This window comes from Nicotiana tabacum, chromosome 5 (assembly GCF_000715075.1).
Source record: "Nicotiana tabacum cultivar K326 chromosome 5, ASM71507v2, whole genome shotgun sequence".
Lineage (NCBI taxonomy): Eukaryota > Viridiplantae > Streptophyta > Magnoliopsida > Solanales > Solanaceae > Nicotiana > Nicotiana tabacum.
The window spans coordinates 34,211,870-34,237,993 of NC_134084.1; positions in this window are offsets into that span (position 1 = coordinate 34,211,870).

A 26,124-nucleotide genomic window follows, 5' to 3' on the forward strand; every position below is an offset into this window, starting at 1 on the left:
AGCTTCTTTATTTTTCCACTTTAGTTTTTGTTTGTTAGTAGCTTGTTTTTATGCTTACGTAAATAATAATACTTTGGTTTTTTTAACGCCACGGTTCTTTCCAAAGGTAATTTTTGTGTGAACTAGGTGACTCATCCCAACAATAGGTGGCATGACAACCTTCTTAAGAGAATGAGTCTGTTTTTGTGTTTAGGTAATAATAATAGTAGTAGTACTGAATAAAAGGCCTAATAAAGTCATCTCAAAAGAGAGTTATTCATGTTTCATTTGGTACTAACACACTTACTTACGTGCTTATGGTTTGAAATAAGGTTTTTAAAAGAAAATAGCTCTAGCTAGTGACTTTGAGACTCTTGAGTTCACTTTGGCAATCATCGAGTGGTTTATTGGACCAAAGTGATTTTTAAACTTGAGTGTGGTTGTAGGCTCTCGACTCTATCCTCTTTTATGGTCTAGTTGCATAAGGGGGGAGATGATTTGTTGCTAGTCCAAGTATCCGTGCGAATAGTCTAGAACTTGCCTCGAATGTGCTTCAAGGCAAAATCCTAATTCTTGCTTGGTTTGAGAAATGATTGTAGGCTTTCCTTGGGCCGTTTGATCTTTCTATTGCCAACCAATGTTGTTATCCCTAGTCAACCCTCTTCGAGCCTCTAGCCTTTCTCATTTGATAACCATGTTATAAGCCATTACCCGTTTTGTTGTGATCCTTTCTTAGCACCTGGACCTTCCTTAACACTCTTGTGAAATAATTGGCTTAAGGCATAAGTTTGAGGGGAGAGCTGAGGAATTCGAAAGAGGCATCAAGGCACCAAAAAGAGAAAAGAAATTATCTCTATGAAAAAAAGAGAAGGCAAGAAAAGAGAAAGAACAAAAAGAAAAATACAAAAAAAGAATAAGTGGAAGGGTTGATGGATTCAAAAGGAGGTAATGATCCCTAACATGAGCATCAAAGGGAGAAAAAGAATGAAATGAACAAGAAAGAGTGATGTCAAGTCCTCTAGCCCATAATAAAAAGAAAATGCCTCTAAGAATTGGTAATTATGAGCCGAGAAATGAAAATGTTGAGTGCTTAAGGAAAGGTGTAACCACTTACCCATATGGTATCGTCCCCTAATCCAAAAGCCTTTATTATACTCGAAATAAGTCCTACTTGATTTTGAACCGAGTGAGATTATATTAGTGGTGATCTACATTAGGGGGCAAGCTTATGGTACTTGAAGTCGTACTTGTGACATTCTCTTCTGAGAGAAGAGTGAATCTTTCATGAGTCTTAAGATTGAGCGCTAACTTTTTAAGTGAGGTAGGCGAATGGAAGATAGAGGAGGAAGAGTTTGGATTCCACCATGACCTACATGATAGAACAAGAGTCCTTGATGAGTAAAGTCAATTCTTGAAGCTCAAATGTCATATTAGAACTATATGTGCATGAATATTTGACTTGTCACCTTGTTAATAATGCATGAGTAGTGTGGGTAATTGTTGGTCCCAACTAAGTATGAATGGCTAACCATTGACTCGCTGAAATGACCTTTAACTTTGAGGAGGTGGGAACTAATTTACTTGCTTAAGGACAAGCAAAGACTTAAGTTTAGGGGAGTTGATAAGTGTGGATTTTGACCACTTATTAGTACCTTTTTACTTTTATTTTAGTCCGAAAGTATTAATTTATGTCCCTAAACTAATGAAAATGTACAAATTGCAGGAATGCTGGAAATTTGGGCTCTTATGAAGAAATCCAACACAAAAAGAAGTGTTGTGACTCATAAGGCAAGAAGGGGTGCAACATACAAGAAGTGTGGTCTGCAAAATTGTTTCTACAGTCGCAGAAGCAAGTGCGGACCATAGAATTCTCTATGCAGCCACATAATTGATGGAGAAGCCCTAAAGTAGTTGAAGAAAAAGTGGGGGCAGCACATGAATTGTGCGGCTGTAGAACATGGTCCGCACTGACAAGAATTCAAAAAGTTCTGTGAGTGTGCAAATGACCAAGACTGAAGTCTTTCCTGAAGTGCGGACCATACAAGAATTAGGTGGCCGCAGAAGCTGAATTGCGGTCGCAGACCAAATTGTTCGGCTGCAGAATCCAGTTCCTTGCATATTCATGCAATGTGCGGACTGCACATGGAATTGTGCAGCCGCAGAACCTTCCGAGGGGCATTTTCGTCAACGAATAGCCATTATAAATAGACGGCGACTCACCTTTTTAGGTCATGTTTTGAAGTTATACCAGCTATAGCCGTTGTAGTTTTCCATTTTAGGAAATTTGTGATCATTTTGGGATAAAAACATCATAGTTTATCATTTTAATTTTATATTATGGGTTTAATTAGTATTTCTTCTTTGTTTTCTTTATTTTCTACTATGAGTAGCTAGACTTTTACTAGGGTTGACCAAACCCTAGTGTGTAAACCTTATGGGTAATTAATTTAATGTTTGTTTATGATTGGGTGTTTGTTATTTAGACTTGTTTATGATTTAATTCTAGAATTAATTGTTACAAACATTGATTCATGCCTTTTTGACTTGGTCGTTACTTGAGAAAAATGGACATACTCTAGGAAAACTTGGCTAACAAAAAATTGGGTTAGTTGAGGATTTGACTAGCCTAATTAAAGGGTTTGAACTAGCTATAGAGAAAACCCGGCTTGAGATCATATCAACTGTTTAGCTTGATACCCATTTGCGCTTGAGAAAGCCAAATTGGGTAAACTTACTCTATGACTGGAAGGTATTTAGTGAGTAACTTAGATTTGAGAGCTATAATACACCCCGATCAATAAAATAAGTGTTAACGTACTTAAACCATTAGGAGAACACCTAGGTGAAGGTCACATCCCTAGGCCTTTTTACCATTTGGTAAAAACAACAAAAACAATTACTTGCTTTCTAGTTTCTTCTCATTAGTTTACAATTGTTAGTTTTAATTTAGAAGTAGAAAACAAAATCCCTTTATTGGAAGAGAAAATGAGTTATTTCAGTTACTCTAATCAAGTGTACACCTTAACACCCATATTAAACCCCCTGTGGAAATCGACCCTGACTCTTGCTGAGTACTATTCTTCCAACGACCGTTTCCACTCACTATTAAGTGCGGATTGGGCGTGGACCAGACCGTATCCATATCATGAATCCATGGCCTTCCCAAGTTTATATTATAGGCCATGTAAGCATCTATTACCTGGAACTTAGTGTCTTGGACGACACCCTCTGCAAATGTAGCTAACACTATTTCTCATTTCGTAACAACACTTGAGTTATTGAACCCAGATAATGACCATGCTTTTGGTATGATTTGATCATTCACTTGCATCTCATTTACCTCTCTTAGTAGAATGATGTTTACTGAGCTACCTGGGTTAATCAAAACTCGTTCAGCGTTAGTATCATGTAAAAGTAAAGATATTAATAGTGTATCATTGTGAGGAATTATCAAGCCGTATGCATCTTCATTATCAAACACTATATTATCTCCTTCCAAAACTTGGTGAACCCATTTCCCATGGATGACAACAACATTTGATGTCTTTTCACAGCCGTGTACGTTACCCCATTAATTTCTTCTCCCTCATTTATGATGTTTACCTTTCTTTTTGGATATGGGGGTTTGGTGTTTCTTGTCTGTTTTTCATGTAGTATTGTTTCCCTTCCTCACTAAACAGATTAGTGAGATAGCCTTGTTTCAGTAGATATTTAACTTCTACTTGTAAGAGCCTGTAATCTGTTGTTCTACGGCAGTGATCATTGTGAAACTTGCACGAGAATTTGGATTCCTTTTGCTAGGGTCCGACCTCATTTCTTTCGGCCATCGTACCTTGTCGCTCATTCCCCTCAAAACAGCCACCAATTTGGATGTACTGACGTTGAAGTTGTAATCTCATATTTTTGCTTAAGAGTTTTAATCATCGCCTCTTGTGTCCCATTCCCATTTTAATCGAAAGAGGAACTCGTCTCCTTTTGTCTTGATCTTGAATCAAACCATGTATTTTCTTGTTTGGATCGGGAATCTCGACCTGCATGTCCCATGTAGGGCTCGTACCTGTTCTTCCCATATCTTTTTTCCATTTCTAAACATCTAAATCTTGGCCTTTCTTCTATCCTTGGTTAAGTAATCATGTCTTCTTCTATTTGCAGCTTTGTGTTGTACCGATTGTATACATTGTTCCAAGTACTTGCAGGAAATTCCCGCAAATGCTTTTTTAACCTCCTCATGGCTTCTGAACTTTTCTTGTTCAAATTACTTGTGAATGCCATAGCCGCCCAAGTGTCAGGTACTCGTGACAACATCATCCTCTCATATTAGAATGCATCTACGAATTCCCTGAGCAAATCCGTACTTCCCTATTTAATTTGAAGATATCTTCTATCATTTTTTTCTACTTTTTGGGCCCCTAAATGTGTCTTTATAAATGAATCTGCAAGATCTGCAAAAGTGTTAATAGAGTTTTTAAGTAAGAGTGAGTACCATGTTAACGCCCCTTTCATGAGAGTTTCACCAATTTGTTTGACCAAGACTGATTCAATTTCCTGCTTGGTTAAATCATTGCCTTTGACCCTTGTGGTGAATGCGATAATGTGATCGCGTGGGTCAGATGTCCCATTATATTTTGGTATATCAGGCATTTTAAACCTTTTTGGAATTGGTAAAGGTATTGCACTTGGTTTCCAGGGCTGTCGCGAATAGTTGTTAATATCCACACCCTTGATTATTGGAGGAACACTAGATATTTGTTCTATACGCTCATTCTGCTCCCTGAGCATTTCTGCAAAGTTAGTACTAAATTTTATAAGCTGGAATTATTCGGTATACCTGATCCTCCATCACTGGATTTGTTTTGCATTTCTCCTCTTTCATAATTATCAAGTCCTGAACACGGATTTTCCAAGGTGGTATTTGATCGATGCCAATCCTGTACTACTACAACGTAGCGAGAGTGGTCGAAGCAGCTTTTACCCGAGATGGTCAAGATCGGTTTACATAGGGAGGTAGAAATGGTAATTGGGTTCCTATCTAAGTTAGAGATGCGTAATTGCTCTTAGTTGCACTTCTAGTCATAGTTGGTTTTTTGATTACTTCTAATATTATACTAATAAGATGCTAAATTAATCTAAGAGTAAGATACTTGAAAGGTTGTCTATATAGTTAGTAAGGCATTAGGGAAGTGACTTTCTCCTAGGTGGATACTTGACGGGTTCTCGAATCTAAGGCAAGGTTTTCATGTTAGGGATTACGATATAACCAATGCACAAAACTTCTCACTCTATACCTCTCGGTAGTTTGAGTGATTTTCACCTAATTAACTTTCTCAAGACCAATTGGGTATGATAATTCGTTCAAGCAATTGAGGTTCAAGTCAGGTATTAATATCTCCAGATTTAACCCTTTAATTGGGGCTATCAATCTCTTGAATATGCCCCAATTTCTTGTTGGACTAATTTTCCTAGACTCAAGTTCTCTTTCTCAAGAAGAACCCAAGTCAAAAAGGCACAAATTAGTGTTTGCAACCACTAATTCAACATAGAAAAGACAAATTAGTCCAAATATCAAACACCCATAGACATTCAAGCCTTTAAACTCAAGACCCATAAAATACTCACACTAGGGTTGAGCCACAACCCTAGCTAATGGGTCTAGCTACTCATGATAATAGAAGAAAATTGATAAATAGATGAAGAAAAACCCATAAGATTTAATTGCAAGCTAATACTTGAAGATTCAATGATAAAACTACTCTAAAATTACTAAAACTGGGTAAGAAACATTGTTCACGAGTGCAGCTCAACGTTAAACTACAACTGATGACCTAAAAATCGGAAAAGAAACTATTTATACTAGGCCGAATTTTTTGGACAAAAATACCCCTGCGGGGGTAGTGCGGTCCGCAAAAAATTGAGTGTGGTTGCGGTGAGGCTTTTGTCTTCAAATATCTGCTTTCTGAACATGGCCACCGCGGGCCGTACAAAATGCACCGCGGCCGCGGTGGCTTCTAATGCGGTTCGCACAAAAAGGATCGCGGACCACATTGGCAGTGATTCCCTAAATTGGCAACTCTCTGAACTCCGTCTTTGTGGACCGCACAATATCGAGTGCGACTGTGGTGAGTCCATTATGGTCCGCACAAATTGCTTTGTAGCCGCAATGCTTGAGTCTCCAAAATAGCACCTCTCTGAACCTCCTCACTGCGGACCACACTAAATGGAGTGCAGCCACAGTGGACCTGTTGTACTGTGCCTGGACTTGTTCTTGGTACTTGTGCATGATTTACTCCTTTTTGAGCTGGTTTTGACTAATTGTCACTTTTTTGACCAAATCCTGCAAACAAGTACAACATGTAAGCCTTTGTGACTATTTTGTACACATTTCTAATCAAAATTCAAATAAGGAGTGTAAAATGAACCATAATCCTAGTTATCAACTCCCCCAAACTTAAGCTTTTGCTTGTCCTCAAGCAAACAAAATAAGATCCACTCCTTAAGAGTAAATCCAAGAAAATTTAGCCAACCTAAAGTGACCTCATCTAGCAACAATTGGGACCAACAATTGCCCTCAATTCAAATGAATCATTAACAACATTCACTCTTTTAAGCACCATGGTTTTAGTGCAACACAAGAGCATCAAGAATTGACTCAACCCATCAAGGGAAACTCTTTCTTCTACTTTGGTCATTGTGGAAACCAAACTCACACATCCTCAACTCTCCCTAAGCAAACCTCACCTTTAAGATTGTAGCACTTAGAACGAGGATAGTGGAAACACGCTCATCTCTCTCAAAGAAAGGTCACAAGTCCTGCTATAAGTACCATAAGCTTTCCCCTTATGTGAGTCACCACTAATGTAAGCTTCATTCAACTCAAGATCATATAGGGCTTTTGTGGAGATATAGTTAAGGATTTTGGTTTAGGGTAGGAAATGTTTGGTCTAAGTAGGTTCCATCTTCCCTTTAGCACTTCTTTTGCTTCATTTTGGCACATATTCTCTTGACTTTTTAAGTCATTTAACTTCTTTCTAAGGGGTTAGAGAGGCACATTGTCACTCTTTCTTGTTCATTTCAAACCTTTTTCTCCTTTCTCAACTTTCCACACCTTTCATCTCTTTACTTTTATTGAATCCCTTCATTCTTTGTGTATTTTTGATTTTCTTTCTTTTTCATTACCTTTCCTTTTCTTCATTTTGTACCTTTTACCACTTTATTTCATTCCTCGTCTCTCCCCCCAAACTTATGCTTTTGCCTTGTGCTAAGGAAAGATCGGGTGCCCAGAGAGGGTACTTTTAGAATGGGTAAAGGCTTGTATCGTGGTTTTTAAAATAAAAAAGTCTATTGCTCAAAAGGGTTGACTAGGGATATTATCATTGGTAGGCTATGAAAGTGTTCAAGATATCATTCGGATCAAGAAGAGCCTATAATCATATCTCAAGTCAAATTACACTAAGGATTTCGCCTAGACAAACATTTAGGGCAAGTTCTAGACTAATGACTCGGGACTTGAACTTGCAATTCAAATTCTCACCACACAAGCTATGGGATTGCTAAAGAAATAGAGTCAGGGGCCCACAACAACCTTAGCTAAGATTTGAGCAACACAATGGTCCCGAAAAACAACTTGATGATTATCAGCCAATGCAAGAGTCTCAAGGTCACAACTTTCACCATCCTATACACAACAATTTGTTTTTGACCATAGGATCAAAGGAAAATGTGTTAGACCCAAGTGAAGCTTTTCTTGAGGCACCCTTACAACCTAGCTACTATTTACACTAAAAGAAAAAAGAAAACAGACTCAAACCCTTAAGAAGTTTGTCATGCCATCCATTATCGGGAAGAGCCACCCGGTTCACACAAATTCCACCTTTGAAAAGAACTGTGGCATTAAGAAAACCAAAGGCTTATTGCAAAAACTCAAAACAAGAAGCTACGAACATAAAGTAATAATCTATGAAAAGAAAAATGCGAAAAGTAAAATGAATATATATAAGAGAGGATTTAGTTGAATATACATAAGGGAGAATGAATATATACATTAGATCGTAACTTTATATATAGACCCAAAGTAAAAAGTACGAAAAGTGCAATAAAATGATAAAATTATGTACAAACCAAAGATAAAAAGAAAGCATAAAGAAAAAAAATAATGTCATATATATAGTTATCCAAATAGGGATACCCCCTCAAATGAAAGCTAGCATTGTCCTCAATGCTAACTAACCAAAATAAGCACAAAATAAGAAAGAGAGGAAAAAGAAATTCCCTATTGGCCCTCCGTCTGCATAAGATCTTGAGTTTGGGTCCCTGGGTCCTCCAGCTCGGGAACCTGTGACTAGCTCTCTGTGATCTGTGTCTCCACTAGGACCTGGGCCTGGACTGAGTCCTGGGCCTGTACTGAAATTTGGGACTGGCTAGAGGAACCTCCCTGCGGGTCCTCCAACTCTATAACAACATCGTCAGTATGGGGAATCACCCTCGTCCTCTTGGGTGGCCTCTCTGTCTCCTGCTCTGGCTGAGGCTAGGCAGCTGGAGCTGGGTCATGCAATAGAAGATCCAGAGGCAAGTGATCAGCCTTCAACCTCTCTACCTCCACCCTTAACTCCTTCACCGACTCATTTGAAGCACGAGTCTTCCTCATTTTCTTGGCCTCCCTAGCAAGCTCTTTTAACACCTTTCCATGAGAATCAATAGCATCCATGATCAATTTCTGGTTCTCTAGGAGCTTCTTCTGGTTGTCCAGAAGCTCCTTGAGAGTGTCCTCTACTGACTATGGGACCTGTAGCGGAGGAGGTGCTGACTGTGCTGCCACCGAAGTAGATAGTACAGACAGCTTAGAATTGGTTGCCTGCATCCAATTGTTGATACTGGCAAGGGTCTAGCTCAGGCGGTGGGCAGTCAAAGGATATGTAGTGGATGAGAGGATCTCTGGAGCTGTAGAAGTGGAGGGTCCTGGGGCCATGTCTGTTGTGGTGGAAGGAGGTTGAGTAGGAGCCACTACTACTACTCGCTCTTCAGTCTGGCCAGTTGAAATAGTGGCTTTGCCCTTAGGGTCCCTGGGGTTGTCGGGACCCTTGGTGCTGTCGAGGAGAACGGAGCCTTTGCTTTCGCTTTCACATCAAACATCCTCTTCTCCACATCTAGGTCCTCAAAGTACATGGTCAGGAAATTGGGGAAAGTGTAGGATATATCACCTTCGTTCACTACCCATGTAATCACCCTCGACATCAAATTCCCGATGTTAATAGGGTACCCCTCCATGATCGATGCCACCAATATGGCCCGGGAGATAGGAAGGGAGTTGTCATGAGTGGTAGGGTCTAGCCGGCTACAAACAAATGTCTCCCACCCTTTTGCTTCAAAGTTCAATGTTCTCCTCAGAATTTTTACCCCCGTTGTCAGTCATGCTGGGGTGGTATCTGGGATTGCCAAGCACTCAGCTAGTCAAGGACGGGCATCCTCCCCCAAAGCTACCTTGTCTAAGTACAAGTCCCCATCCTTCTCCGGGAAGCCCAAGTAATCATTTATCGTCTTGCCATCAAATTTCACTTTCAGATTTCGCACCTTAGTCACTGTGGTGCCCATTTTTATGTGGGCAACATTTGTGTAGAACTCATTAACTAAGTGCTCATTGGCATCCTCCACATAGCCAATGAAATAGTCCCAGCCTGCTCTCTCTCTCTCCCTGAACTGCCTCAAGACATGGGGGTTGTGAGGAAAAAGGTCCCGGGTGATATATTTCCGCTCAAGTATTAACTTTCTCTTAGGCCACCATTCTCTGAACTTGTGGTAGGCCACTTCACTCACGAACCTGTCTTGTCATGCCTCCAGTTCCTGGTTCTCTCTACCCCTTCTACTTGGGGCTCACCCCCTCCTACTTTTTCTCCTTCTTCTTCTACAGGCCCCTCCCCAGATAGTGAAACTTTAAGTGAGGTGGAATATTTATTCTCATTGCCTGCAGCTGAGCCCTTAGACGACTCAGAAGATATGCGCACTGATGCTTGGGCAGTGGGAGAGTCGGAGGTGTATCCCTAAATTTGTTCCTCTCCAACCAGTCAGGAACATACTCTAGCACGGAATCTGAGTCAGATGCCTCCCATAAAGGCTCATATTCACTCCCGGATTGGTCAATAGCTCTATCGGCAACTTTTATGAGCCTTCTGGTGTTTTTGATGTTTTGTCGGGCTTGTGAGGTCAATCTAATCATGCCTTGTACCCTACCCCGGGAGGACTCTCCTTTCCCTTTCTGTTTATCGCCTCTGCCTCGTGATTTCACCATGATCTGCAAAGAACATTCAGTTGAGCTTTGTTAGTATCAACAAAATCAGTGAATCATTGCAGAATAATAATGCAGACAGTCAAAATTGCAGACTACGGACCGCACAAAATGAAGTGCGGCCGCAAAGAAGCTACCGCGGACTACACAAAATGCATAGTGATCCGCATTGTTGTGGGGATCAGACTACCCACTCTCCTATTCTAGGCATCGCGGACCGCACAAAATGCATTGCGGTCCGCATTGAGGCACCGCAGACCGTACAAAATCCATCTCGATCGCGGTCCTCAATCAACAGCTTTTAGAACTTTCACCACCACGGTCCGCACAAAATAGAATCGCGGACCACACAGAAGCACCGCAAACCGCACATAATCCACTGCAGTCCGCGGTGAACACCCAACAACAATACCAACCTAGGGTTCAAATTTTTCACGTTTTAGTTCAATTTTTCACCTATTATTGATCCCCTAGGTGTTGAATCAGTGTTTTTAAATAACTAGTCCTAATTTAACCATGATTAAGTAAACCTACTAAACAGATTTGAAAGAAAACTGGAAGAAAAAGAAGAAAAACTAAGAAAAATAAAAGTTAAAAGAAAATAGCAAAATTAAACAACTAAGAAAGAATTAAAGTTTCCATAAGTGAGATGCAATGTTGATTAACGAGACTTAGTAGTTGAATTCATGCAATTAGATGAGATGAACAGTGATTTTTTTATCTTTTGAGTGCAACAGGTCGAAAAGTTTAAACTGAGGGCCTCAAGTCCTATTTATAGAAAAAGGACTGGGCCCCATCTCACCTACCCACCGCGGACCGCACAAAATGGCATTGCGGTCCGCGGTACTCAGAAACAAGTGCCACTGGGGAGATGACCATTGTGGACCACAAGAAATGCAATGTGGCCACAGTGGTCCACCGCAGACCGCACAAAATGCATTACGGTCGCGGTGGAAAACTTCAGAGACTCATCATTTTTGACCAATTGCCTCTGCGGTTGGCATTTAATTTTTGCCACCGCACTAAGGCCACTGCGGTCCGCACAAAATGCAATGCGACTGCAGTGAAAACTTCAGAGAGTGTGCATTTTTCCAACTTTGTCCTGCACTGCATCAAAACAATCCTACAGCAACTCACAACCAGTTACTCTAAAATCAAATCCTATACTTCGAAGAAAATCAAAGAAAAACAAAAAGAAAGACACATGGGTTGGCTCCCAAGAAGCGCCTGATTTAACGTCGCGGCATGACGCAGGTTACCATCAAATCACTTTAGATGGAGCAGTGCCACCACATGGCTATCATCAATCTTTCCCAGGTAGTGCTTGATCATGTGCCCATTAACTCTGAAAACCTCCCCATTTTTGTTCTTCAAGTCAAGTGCACCAAACGGAGTCACAAACACCACTTCAAAAGGTCCACTCCATTTTGACTTAAGCTTTCCCGGAAACAGACGTAACCGAGAATTGAACAAGAGAACCAAATCACCCACTTTGAACTCCTTGCCACGAGCATATTTATCATGAAGGTACTTCATTTTATCCTTGTATAAGAACGAACTGGAGTAGTCATGGAATTAGAATTCATCAAGTTCATTAAGCTGCTCCACACGAAGATTTGTTGCCATGTCCCATTAAAGATTTAGCTTCCTCAAAGCCCACATGGCCTTGTGCTCTAACTCAACCAGTAGATGGCAAGCTTTCCCAAATACCAACCAATACGGAGACATACCAATCAGAATCTTGTAAGCAGTCTTATAAGCCCATAGAGCATCATCCAACTTCTTTGACCAAGTGGTCCTATTTGCATTGACCAACTTTGACAATATACTCTTGATTTCCCTGTTTGAGATTTCAACTTGGCCACTCGCCTGAGGATGATAAGGAGTAGAAACTTTGTGATTGACACCATACTTTGCAAGCGAAGTGTCAAAAGCTCTATTACAAAAATGAGACCCCCCATCACTTATGATTGCTCGAAGAGTGCCAAACCTTGTAAAAATGCTCTTCTTGAGAAATGCAACAATACTCCAGGCCTCATTGTTGGGTAAAGCCACGGCTTCAACCCACTTTGAAACATAGTCAACCGCCACAAGAATGTATGTGTTCCCACGCGAGCTAACAAACGGGCCCATAAAATCAATGGCCCATACATCAAAAATATCAACTTCAAGAATGTTATTGAGTGGCATCTCATCTTTCTTCGAAATTCCACCCGTTCTTTGACATTCGTCAAACCTCTTCACAAGTTCACTTGTATCTTTGTACAAAGTTGGCCAATAAAACTCACAACTAAGAACTTTTGAAGCCGTCCTCGCCCCGCCATGATGGCCACCATAGGGTGAGGAATGACAAGCCTCTAAGATACTCAATTGCTCCTCCTTCGGGACACACCTTCAGATCACACCATCCGTGCAAATCTTGAATAAGTGCGGCTCCTCCCAATCCAAACTATCCCATTTGAGCTTCTTTCTTTGGCTATAAGAGAGCTCACATGAGATTATACCAGTCACAAGGAAATTAGCAATGTCCGCAAACCATGGCATACCATTCACCGATACAGAAAGGAGTTGTTCGTCGAGAAATGAATCATTGATCTCTAGGCCATCATGAGGCCTCCCCTCCTCCTCCAAGCGGGACAAGTGGTCCGCCACTTGGTTTCCACTACCCTTCCGGTCCACAATCTCCAAATCAAACTCTTGAATTAACAAGACCCATCGCATCAGTCTAGCTTTGGAATCCTTCTTCGTCATCAAGTACCGGAGTGTGGCATGATCGGTATGCACTATGACCTTGGCACCCATAAGATACAGCCAAAATTTCTCCATTGCGAACACAATATCCAAAAACTCTTTCTCAGTCACTATGTAGTTCACTTGAGCATCATTCATTGTCTTGCTCGCATAGTATACCAGATAAAATATTTTGTTCACTCTTTGACCCAAAACCGCCCCAATCGCAATATCGCTCGCATCACACATGAGCTCAAAAGACAAGCTCCAATTGGGTGCGGTAATAATAGGAGTGGTGGTTAACTTGTGCTTGAGAAGTTCAAAGGCTTGCGTACATCTCTTATCAAACACGAACTTGACATCTTTTTCCAATAACTTGCATAAGGTATTCACTACCTTTGAAAAGTCTTTGATAAATCTCCGGTAGAACCCCGCATGCCCAAGAAAACTTCTAAATCCCTTGACAGAGGTAGGGGAGGGAGCCTTGAAATCGCATCAATTTTTGCTTTATCCACCTCTATACCATGCTTTGAGATTTTATGCCCAAGAGCTATGAAATCTTCAACCATGAAGTGGCATTTCTCCCAATTAAGAACAAGATTGGTTTCTTCACAACGGGCCAACACTCTATCAAGATTTTTCAAACATTTATCAAACGAATCACCCACAACACTAAAGTCGTCCATGAACACCTCCAAGATATCTTCCACCATATCAGTGAAAATGGCCATCATACACCACTAGAATGTAGCTGGTGCATTACACAACACAAAAGGCATCCGAGAAAAGGCAAAGGTGCCATATGGAAAAGTGAATGTGGTCTTCTCCTGATCTTCCGGAGCAATCAAGATTTGGTTGTATCCAGAATACCCATCCAAGAAATAGTAGAAGGCACGCCCAGCAAGTCGATCTAACATCTGATCAAGAAAAGGAAATGGAAAGTGATCTTTGCGGGTCACTTTATTCAACTTGTAGTAGTCCATGTATACCCTCCACCAGATGACGGTCCTGGCAGGAATCAACTCATTTTGCGAATTTGCAACCACGGTCATGCCGCCCTTCTTCGGCACACACTGCACCGGCGAAGTCCAAAAGCTATCAGAGATAGGGTACACAACCCCCAGCATCCAACCACTTGATCACCTACTTTTTCATAACTTCTTGTATTGCCTCGTTCAACCTCCTTTAATATTCCAAGGAGGGCTTTGCATCATCTTCCAGAATAATCTTGGCTTATCCCCCGAATATCTGCTAAAGTCCATCCAATTGCCCTTTTCTGTTTTTGGAGCACCGCCAATGTGGCACCAACCTGCATGTTAGTGAGACAAGAGGAAAGAATAACTGGCCAAGTTAAACTAAGGCCTAAGAAATCATACCTGAGGTGTGGAGGCAACAGCTTCAACTCCAACACCGGAGGTTCCTCGATTGAAGGTTTTGTTGGTGGAGTCTTCCTATTCTCAAGATCTAGAGAGAGCTTCCTAGGCTCATAAGAGTAAGAGCCCATTCCATGTAAAGCATTCACGCACTCCACTCGTCCTTCATCCTCATTTACATCAAGATTCAACAAGACTGCCTCTAGAGGGTCCTCTACATTGATCATTGCACTAGTATCATCAACTATCACTGCCGTGACAAGGTCCACAAAGGAGCACACCTCAGAACTGTTGGGCTGCTTCATTGACTTGCACACATAAAAGACCATTTTCTCATCACCCACCCGGAAGGTGAGTTCCCCTGCTTCCACATCAACTAAGGCCTTCCCAGTAGCAAGGAAAGGTCTTCCCAATATGATTGGAACTTCATAATCTACCTCACAATCCAAGATCACAAAATCAGCTGGCAAGATAAATTTGTCCACCCAAACAAGAACATCATCAATAATACCCAATGGTCTCTTCATAGTTCTATCCGCCATTTGCAATCTCTTGGAGGTCGGCCTCGGTTGCCCAATACCAAAAGTCTTAAAAACTGAGTAGGGCATCAAGTTGACACTTGCCCCCAAATCACATAGAGCTTTAGCAAAGTCCGCACTCCCAATGGTGCAAGGAATGGTGAAAGCACCGGGATCTTATAGCTTGGGGGCCATTGAATGCACTATTGCACTAACTTGGTGGGTCATCTTGATAGTTTTGCAATCCATGGATCTTTTCTTTGTCACCAAGTCCTTCATGAATTTAGCATAGCCAGTCATTTGTTCTAGAGTCTCCACCAAAGGCACATTAATGGATAAGCTCTTCATCATGTCAATAAACTTTTTAAACTAATTCTCATTTTTCTGCTTTGCGAGCCTTTGAGGTAAGGTGGAGGTGGCCTTGGAAAATGAGCCTTGGCTTTAGGCACAACCATTTTTGCTATGTCTATTACGTGTTCCCTAGATGGGTTGACATCATTATGAGTCTCCACCTCGACATCTTTAATATCAATCCTCACTTCTTCATTCACATTCTCATCAATCACATTTTCAACCACCAAAGGAATTTCATCTTTTTGCAACTCAACTTCATCACTCAAATTTGCTTTTTGCTTGGAGGCATTCACATCACCGCCTCGTCCACTCCTTGTAGTTACCGCCATAACATGATTGTTCCCACCCTTCGAGTTAACTACCGTATCACTTGGTAGAGCCCCCTTAGGGCGAGTATTCAAGGATTGTGAGATTTGGCCTAATTGAACCTCCAAGTTTCTGATTGAAGTATTATGGGAAGCCAACTGAGCATCAGAGTCCGCATTCTTTTTCATCATCTGTTCAAACATCATTTCAATTCTCCCCATTTTGTTGTTGGAAGAACTAGGGCCTTGGGATGGAAATGGGGGTGGATTGTTCGGTTGTTGATACATTGAGGGCCTTTGAAAGCCTTTCCCCCAATTTCCTTGATTTTCATTGTTCCAACCACCCTGATTGTTGTTACCACCCTAGTTGTTGTTGTTGCCATTCCAATTACCCTGATTGTTTTGATTATTATTCTGATTGACCCAATTGAAATTCTGGTTGTTGTTCCCCCAATTAATATTCCCTTATTGTTGTTGATTGCCCCAATTGCCTTGGGGTCTCCATTATTGTTGGTTGGAAGAATTGCCCCTTTGGCCTTGATAGTTGTTCATGTATTGCACCTCTTCATTTTACTCATCAAAACAATCATCTTGGAATCCACCAAAATCATTGTCAAATTGATCTAAAATTCGTTGATTCTATTGACCTCTTTGTCTTCTTTTGTTCACTAGCATGTTGACACCCTCCATAGCATTTACTTGGCACAGATTTTGAACTTGTTGTAACTGTGCCTTTGCTAGCTGGTTCATTGTAGTTGTCAGCTCTGCTATAGCCTGCCCATGGTCATGTAGCTCTTTGTGCAAGTGAGTGACCATGGGGTCACCCTGTGGCACATTGGCTCTACTTTTCCAAGCAGAAGACGTGTCAGCCATCTCGTCAAGAATGTCACAAGCCTCATCATAAGACAGCTTCATGAAATTGCCCCCAGCAAGTTGGTTCACTAAGCACTGGTTTATTGTGTTAATGCCCCGGTAGAATGTCTGTTGGATTATTGCCTCAGTCATATCATTGTTGGGACATTCCTTTACCATGGTTCTATATCGCTCCCAAATCTCATGTAATGGTTTGGTGGGCTCCTACTTGAAAGCAAAGATCTCATATCTCAATGATGTCATGTGCCCCGGTGAGAAAAACTTTGCAATGAACTTATTAGCTAACTCATCCCAAGTATTAATGGAATAGTTGGAAAGTTGCTCAAGCCAATCCAATGCCTTCCCTCTAAGTGAGAAAGGGAATAGTCTCAACCAAAGTACATCCTCGGACACATTAGTTTGCTTGCTCCCCCAACAGGTATCCACGAAACCCTTGAGATATTTGTAAGCATTCTGATTGGCAGTGCCCGTGAAATACCCACGCTACTCCAGCAATGTCAGCATCAAATTTGTAATTTGAAAATTGCCCGCCCAGATCCGGGGTGGGACAATTGCACTAGCATATCCTTGATTGGGAAGTACTCGAGAAGCCACTCTTGGAGGTGGCGGGGGAGGGTCTTTAATATTATCATTGGCCTGGTGGCCTCTCCTTTATCCTTGAGGCACAATTGGAACCTCGTCATCAACATGGTCATCTACCTCCTCCCCTGGCAAAAGATCTCCAAGAGGTGGGTTGTTTGCTGCCATTTTGTACCTGAATTTGTGACACACACAAATTAGTAACACAGAAGGAAAGAAGAATAATACATAAAACTATTTAGATAGATAACCAAAACCGTTAGCTCCCCGGCAACGGCGCCAAAAAGTGATCGGTGCCAACCCTGCACTACTACAAAGTAGCAAGAATGGTCGAAGCAGTTTTTAACGGAGATGGTCAGGATCGATTTTCACATGGAGATAGAAATGGGAATTGGGTTCCTATCTAAGTTAGATATGCGTAATTTCTCTTAGTTGCACTTCTAATCATAGTTGGTCTTTTGATTACTTCTAATATTATGCTAATAAGATGCTAAATTAAGCTAAGAGTAAGATACTTGAAAGGTTGTCTAAATAGTTAGGAAGGCACTAGGGAAGTGACTTTCTCCTAGGTGGATACTTGACGGGTTCTCGAATCTAAGGCAAAGTTGTCATGTTGGGGATTACGATATAACCAATGCATGAAACTTCTCACTCTATACCTCTCAGTAGTTTGAGTGATTTTCACCTAATTGACTTTCTCAAGACCAATTGGGTATGATAATTCGTGCAAGCAATTGAAGTTCAAGTCGGGTATTACTATCTCTAGGTTTAACCCTTTAATTGGGGCTATCAATCTCTTGAATACGCCCCAATTCATTGTTGGACTAATTTTTCTAGACTCAAGTTCTCTTTCTCAAGAAGAATCCAAGTCAAATAGGCACAAATTAGTGTTTGCAACCACTAATTCAACATAGAAAACACAAATTAGTCCAAATATCAAACACTCATAGACATTCAAGCCTTAAAACTCAAGACCCATCAAATACTCACACTAAGGTTGAGCCACAAACCTAGCTAATGGGTCTAGCTACTCATGATAATAGAATAAAACTAATAAATAGATGAAGAAAAACCCATAAGATTTAATCACAAGCTAATACTTGAAAATTCAATGATAAAACTACTCTAAAATTACTCAAAATGGGTAAGAAACACTGTTCACGAGCGCAGATTAACGTTAAACTACAACTAATAACCTAAAAATAGGAAAAGAAACTATTTATACTAGGTCGAATTTTCTGGACAAATATACCCCTGCGGGGGTAGTGCGGTCCGCACAAAATTGAGTGCGGCCGCAATGCTTGAGTCTCCGAAATAGCACCTCTCTGAACCTCCTCACTGTGGACCGCACTAAATGGAGTGCGGCCGCAGTGGACCTGTTGCACTGTTCCTGGACTTCTTCTTGTTACTTGTGCATGTTTTACTCCTTTTTGAGCTGGTTTTGACTAATTGTCACCTTTTTGACCAAACTCTGCAAACAAGTATAACATGTAAGCCTTTGGGATTGTTTTGTACACATTTCTAATCAAAACTCAAGTAAGAAGGAGTGTAAAATGAACCATAATCCCTAGTTATCAGTATTCACTGGCGATGGAGTTTGCACAATGTTGGATAACCCACTTACAAAAGCCCGTAGTGCTTTATTCACGTATTATATGATCAACTGCTTTAAAATATCTTGCTCGTTAGCTTGTTCATCTACATGTTGTCCATCAATGCGAGTACCAGACCTTTCAGGTGAACTTTCTCGTGAATTTTGTAGAGTAGTTGTGGGTGTGTGATGTGGTGAGGTTCTACCTTGTTGATTCACCTGATCAATTTCATTAATAGTAGGCATGTTTTGATGCTAAAAAATAAAATTTGAAAAGTGAACAGATGGATTATCAGATTCCTGGTAAAGGAACCAATTTGTTTAACCCAAAAATAGTTTTTATGATCAAAGCTAATATTAAGAAAAATCGAGTTAGTGATAACCAAAATTACTTCACTTTCTTGGAAATACAGAAATAAAGTAAATAATTAAAATAATAAGTAAAGGAAAAAAGCTTATTGTTGATTGCTAATCTTCCCCAGAATTGCGGATTGGAATCTTGAATTCAAATAAAGTGAAAGACTGATTGCATAAATTTAGAGATATTTAGATGATCGTATAAAATGGTGTATGGGTCTTTATATACGGATATGCAATTGTAACGGTTTTCCTACTTAATTCTGACTCATTAATGGCATTAATTGACTTAATTGCCCGTTACTGTTCTTATTTATAACAGATATGGTAATAATAAAGGATCGCACGTAATCAAAGCTAATGTTGATTCTCCTTTCATATTTACAACTGATACATGAATCTTTCCCTTTTATGGTCTGCATCATCTCGTGCCTATTTTCTCTTTTCCAGCTATCGGATCCGGTACCTTCTCTAATAAAATATCGTGGGTATTTTATCCGTGCTTTTCTGGCTTTCTTTATTGACTCACTTACAAATTCCACTTGTCACCTCATTGTTGGTCCACGTGTCATGCCTTTTTCCACCAATACACAAATACCATCTTTTCTTGTCTAAGCAAACATAGAAACCACGACAAACCAATTAACATGTTAGCTATTTTCAGCTACTATTGTCTATTGTAAAGTTTGTACACTTTTAAGCAGGTGAATCTTACAGGTAGCTCAAGGGGAGGCTAGTAAAGTTTTTGTCGTAGGCTAATAAATTTTATTATTTTATTTTTACTTAGACAATATTGAAATTTCATAGAAAAAAGGAAAAGGTAAAAAATCTTTATAAAAAAAAGAGAAAGAAAGAAAGAGTTCATACTTTTAATAGTAGAAATATTTTAAAACTTTGAATTAAATTACTCAAATTTTTATATTTGTAAATAATATTTTTTTACAATAGTAATATATTGTAAAAACATGGTTAATCCTTACCGATATCAATAATAATATTACTATGTGAAGTTAAGACTTTGTCTTCTAAGTATACTACACTATAAACAACAAGTACCAAATAAAAAAAAAGGCAACACTACCTATCAAAAAAGTTCAAAGGCTCTCATTGAAATTTGGTTTTAGGGCATTAATTTTATTGAGTCGTCCGTGGTGAAGCTAAAATAATATTATTGATTCAAGCAAAGAAAAGAAAAACTCAAAAACATACCCCATTTCTGGCGGATAGCTTTGGCATATTTTTCACCAAATAGAAATATGATAGCATCTTCATGGTCACTGTATTCCTTTGAGATGAAAATTTGTGCATCCTTTGCCACCCTAGAGTGGTGGACTACATATCGCCCTATTGCGAAACTATAATATTTTTTATGATAATGGTAAATATAGAACCGTTCAAGATTCAAAAGTCAAAATTGTAAGTTGATAGTGGCGAAGTTTAAATTCTACAAGATTATATTTCAAAAATGGCAGTCAATTGGAGGAAGAGGGTTATTTTGTCTGTGATGTATTCTTAAAGGTGTTCAAATAAACACGAGAGACCAAAAATAGATTATAAAAAAATTTCAAATGAAACATCATAAATTTATTTATATACCAATATAATTTAGTGAGATATCTGTCAAAATATTGTATTACAAAATATTATAAAAGTTTAAATGAGGATTGAGCTTTGTAAACAAAACTATAATTCGACCACATTACCTGGCTAAAAACTTAAAAATTTATCAACTAGTTCTCTTTGTTTGATCAAACTTTCATATTTTGACTGAAGTAAGTCTCTATGTTTCTGCAACAGTAGTACCTACAAAATAATTTATCCACTTGACATATTTCAATAATAGAATATGTGACAAGTAAGAATACAACTATTTTGCAATGGTTGCATGATGTACCAATGTAGCGACTCGGCCAACCATTTTGAGTTCTAGAGCCTCATTCCCCTATTTTATGCTTTATCTAATTTTTTTAATATTTTATGACTTGAGGTTATGAGTGATTTGGTTCCCGAGAGGGTTGGGAGTGATTTGGAATACTTAGTTCCTAACTAGATGCTTAAGGTTGAAAAAGTTGACCAAAATCAATATTATAAGTAAATGATCCCAGATTGGTGATTTAAAAGTTTCAATAGGTTCATATGATAATTTTGGACTTGTAAGTATATTTGGTTTGTGTATTGGGTGGCCCAAGGTTGATTCGGCACTTCTAGTCGAAAGTTAGAATTTTGAACTTAAAGGGAATTTGAGATTTTTAGTTTAATGTTTGACTCTTTGTTTTGATATTATTTTTGGTGTTTCTAGCCTTTAAAAAAGTTTGTATAGGATATATAAACTTGTTAATATGATTGAACTGTGTCCCGAGTGGCTCAAGTGAGTTTTAGAATGATTTCGGAGCATTTTGAAGTAAGTTAAAATTGTTGGTTTATTGGTGCATTACAGTGATTCCCGATTGCGGAGCTGTATCTTGCAATCGCATAGAAGGATTTGGGAGGGGGAGATTTTGTGCTTCGCGAAAGCGTAGAGCTAGCAGGTTGTGCATCACGATTGCGTGAGGGGAGGTCGCGATCACATAGGAGCCAGGCTAGTCGGATTTCATGATCGCATGAGGCCAGTCAAGATCGAATAGAAGAAATTGCCTCTAGAGGTATATTTTGTCCATTCCAATATTTAGCTAATTTTCATCATTTTTAATCTTGGAGGACAAGAAAGTAGATGTTGCAGAACAATTTCACTCTAATCTTGAAGGTAACTAATTCTTACTTGGATTTAATCATATTTCTTGATTCCCCATGAATTTGTACACATAAGACGTGAAATTAAAGAGTGAAATCTGGGATTTTTATTAAAACTTAAGAAAGTGTATCTTGAGGTTTTGGACATCGATATGGATTCGGATTTGAAAACTAATTACATATTTTTCCTTGTAGGGTTATGTGTCTATGGGATCTCAACTCAGACTAAGGGGTTTCGATTATATGAGCTCGTGTTGACTTTTTATTAATTTTTGAGATTTGATTAAAGCTTGAAGCCTTATTGTTTGGAATTGGTTTTTATAATATTATATTACCTTATTAAGTATTGTTTGGATAGATTTGGAGTATTTAGAGGGAACGAATAGAGGGAAAGGCATTATTGCAGGCTAAAGCTTATTGGGGAAAGATGTAAGTATCTTGCCTAATCTTGGTTTAAGAGAAAATACATTAAGAAATGACTTTGTTTGCAAATTGCAATGTATTGAAGGCAATGTATATGAGAGGTGACGAGTGTATAAGCGAGTGTCATAGTTTATTTATGCTTAGAGTAGACCTTAGGCTTCTTTATTCCTTGTGTTGTTCTTCTTGACTTATGCATTATTTAATTGTATGACTACGTGAGCTTATTTATTCATGCTAGAAATTATATCTATACTTAAGATATCTTATTGAATATTCTTGAGATTGTTGATATATTTGATTTAGTCATAGTCATGCTTTAAAATCATGAAAATACATCAACATCTTTATTTATTATGTTCTTGTGCATCTTAATAGCTATTTATTGAGGATATATATACATTCTTGAAGATAGAGATCTTGATACTGATTGACATGATTATGTTGTATTTGGACATTATGAGTGGATTGATATTATTATGGTACGATAGTTTGTGTCATGCGGTTATTGTGATATGGCTTGAGATCATGGCACGTGAATTATCCGCGCGTTTGATATGATTATGGAGTGTAAGTTGTCCGTGCAGTGTATGGATACGGATCCATTCCCCTAAGGTCTCCCACCTATGTTTCTCTCTTGGCGGCGTACACATAGAGTTTGTGAGATAGTGATGAGTATTCGATTATGATGGTATTGATTGATGAGTTGTCACAAAAGTGAAAGTTTCGATTACTCAAATGAATCTTTAATGTCATATCATGCATTCTATATGCTTTATGTGCATATATTCATATATGCTACTTGATGCCTCTATTACCTGCATTGGATTTGATAGGCGAGATATTACAATTCATGTCTAAATCTCTATTTCATGGTACATTCTCCGCAATATCGTATATCTTTCCATTGCTTTGATATGTACATGCATGAACGGTACATATATATATATATATATATATATATATATATATATATATATATATATATATATATATATATATATATATATATTTGTTAGTTTGTGTAATGAATTAGCCTAATCTAACGACTGTGATGAAGCAACAATATCTAATCTAAGAGCATACATTTTATCTTTGTATTCATACTGTACTTTTGCATATTTTTGTGCAGATCCTAGTGTTGGTCCTAGTGATATTCATGAGGGAGCCTAGGAGCTTGATTGAAGACTTCCTGGTGAGCTTCTTCTCTTGGATTCACAGCTTATGGAGTCCACTTTTACTTTAGTTACTATTTTTTTGTTCCAGACATTATTTATGTACTTGAGACTATGTTGTATTCTATTAGTAGCTCATAACTTCGTACTACTGAGTTTTGGGAGATTGTTGTAGTATTTTTGCTTTTGGTGGATGTTATCTCGTATTTGACATGTTTTGGTTGATTTTACATATTGGCTTACATAGTGGGTTGGATTAGGTGCTACTACGATTATTGGTGGATTTAAGATCATGAAAAAGTTGGTATTAGAGCTCTAGGTTGAAGGGTTTTATGGTCATAAGCATATCTAATAGAGTCATGTGGATATGTATGGAGATATCTATACTTATCTTCGAGAAGATATTGGGCATTTAGGAAATTTTATTTTCTTTCTTTCGTTGTTGTGCGACTTTGTTTCATTTTGATTTTTGAATCTTTATTCTTCTATTTTTCATAAATGGGGAGGATAAGTTCGTCTACTTATGGCAAGCAGGAGCCAGTGACCTAGGTTGAAGCCGCTACTCAAGGTAGAGGTCAAGGCAGAGGTGGGGCTGGAGCCCAAACCAGGGTACGTACGACAACACATGCGAGAGGTGGAGCATCTACAACTACTTTTGCTAGAGCCTCTTTTGAGGATCCACCTATAGCTCCAATGATGGACCAAGTTCAAATCAGGTTGTTCCACTAGGACCATCTCAGGTTTCCGAGAATTTTATTACTACTCTAGTGTTTCAGGACACTATGATTCAGATTCTGAGTTACTTTGAGGGTTTGGAATATTACGGGATGATTCATGCGGTCCCAACTACTTCTCAGGCTAGAGGGGAAGCGTAGACCCCATCTATTCACACCCTAAAATAGACTACTGCTATGTTTCAAATCCCGGGGGTTCTAGCTATTTCAAATAGTTGGGGTAGTCCAACCTAATACTATAGTTAGGCAGGATTTAGGCATTCTGTGTCTGTTGATGAGCAAAAGAGGAGGGACCGATTCCAGAAGTTAAATCCTAAATGTTTTGATGGTGATCCCACAATGGATGCTCAAGATTTCATGGATAGGTGTCAGAGAGTTTGCGCAATTTGGGTCTTGTGGAGTCCAATGGAGTTGATTCACTACTTTTAAGTTGAGAGGACCAGCCAAGAGGTGGTGGCTAACATGAGCAAAACAAGCTATGAAGGGTCACTACCTCTCACTTGGACTCAGTTTTTGACTTTCTTTCTACAGAAGTTCATCCCACTCACTAGGATAAAGAGCTGTGTAGCCACTTTGAGCACATGTAGTAGGATGGTATGATTGTTACTCAATATAAGATGAGGTTCATAGACTTGTTGTGCTACATAGATTTTCTAATTTCCTCTGATAAGGAGAAGGTATAAAGGTTTGTCGAGGGTCTCAATTATAGGATAGTACGGTAGGTTGAGACCGAGACTACCTTCCACTAGGTCGTGGAGATTGCTAGAAGGTTGGAGTGTATCTACTGGAAGGAGAGAGACGAGAGAAACCAAGAAGCCTCATGCTTCCTCTAGAGGCAAGAGACATTATGGCAGAGGCCATCCTAATAGGCTCGTTTAGTCAGCTCTTCAGATTCTCGCGGTCCTCCAGTTAGCCATGGGATTCAGAGTTCTCTCTAAGGATAGCTTTCATATAGCATACCTCCCACACATGGTTCTTATAGTGAATCTCCAAGACAAGGTTCTTTCAGTGGTAAATCTAGTTGTCAACGGTAGACTCAACCCAGCAATCATGTTATAAGAGAGGTTGCTATGAGCGTGGAGATTCGAGGCATATGAGGAGGGATTTTCCCAGACTTTGGAGTGGTATATCTCAGTAGGTTACTCAGGGTATTATTCAAGCCCCAATTGCTACACCACCTGACCAGATAATTATAGATGTACGTCACGCAGTTAGAAATCGTCCTAGAGGCGGAGGCCAGGTGGGTAGAGGGCAACTTGATGCTATGCTTTTCCTGGTAGGCTATAGGCGATTGCATTAAATGCAATCATCGTAGGTATTATTTCAGTCTGTCATAGTTATTCTTTCGTATTACTTGATTCGGGCTCTACTTATTTGAATGTGTCATCTTACTTTGTATCATATTTGGGTATGTCGTGCAAATGTGCTTTTTAAGAGCATTCTACTTGAGACTACATCAAGTGACAAACCTCAAAGTTCAATTAGGAGAAAAGTACTCTTGAGTTAATTTTCACAGCCAAATAAGCAATGTGAAGCTGCTGCTATAGCTTTTGTAATCCTATTGTTGTAAAATAGTTATTCAAATATTAGGTACCAAATCCTCTTGTTGCAAAATAGTTGTTCAAATTTTAGGTACCAAACACCCTTTCTATTGAAAAAGAAAGTTAACATGGTTCAAAATGACTTCCGTTGAGTTACCTTAAAAAATTAATATCAAATAACAAAAACAATCAGAGTTAGGGATGGCAATTGGGCGGGTTGAGCCCGAACCTGCAAAATTTCAACCCGCCCCGTGCCTGCCATATCTAACTTTGTGATAGATATGCCCTTTGTTTACCTCGAAAATACGAGTAACAATTAAATTTTATTAGTGATTTTAAAGATATGTGATTTAGTTCAGTACCAATTAATAATCAAGAAATATAAAGTAGATATGAAAGAAATAAGTGAATCGAACCAATGTTACTCAGCAGTAGTGACCTCGAGCTTAGTGACCTCGAGATGAACTAAGAGCAATAAAGTAAGAACAATAAATGTAAAGGATAATTCTGATGAACAGTAAGAGAGAAAAGTAGGATAGTATATTCTTTCCAAATGATTAAGTGATGCTACAAATCATTGAGGCCCCCT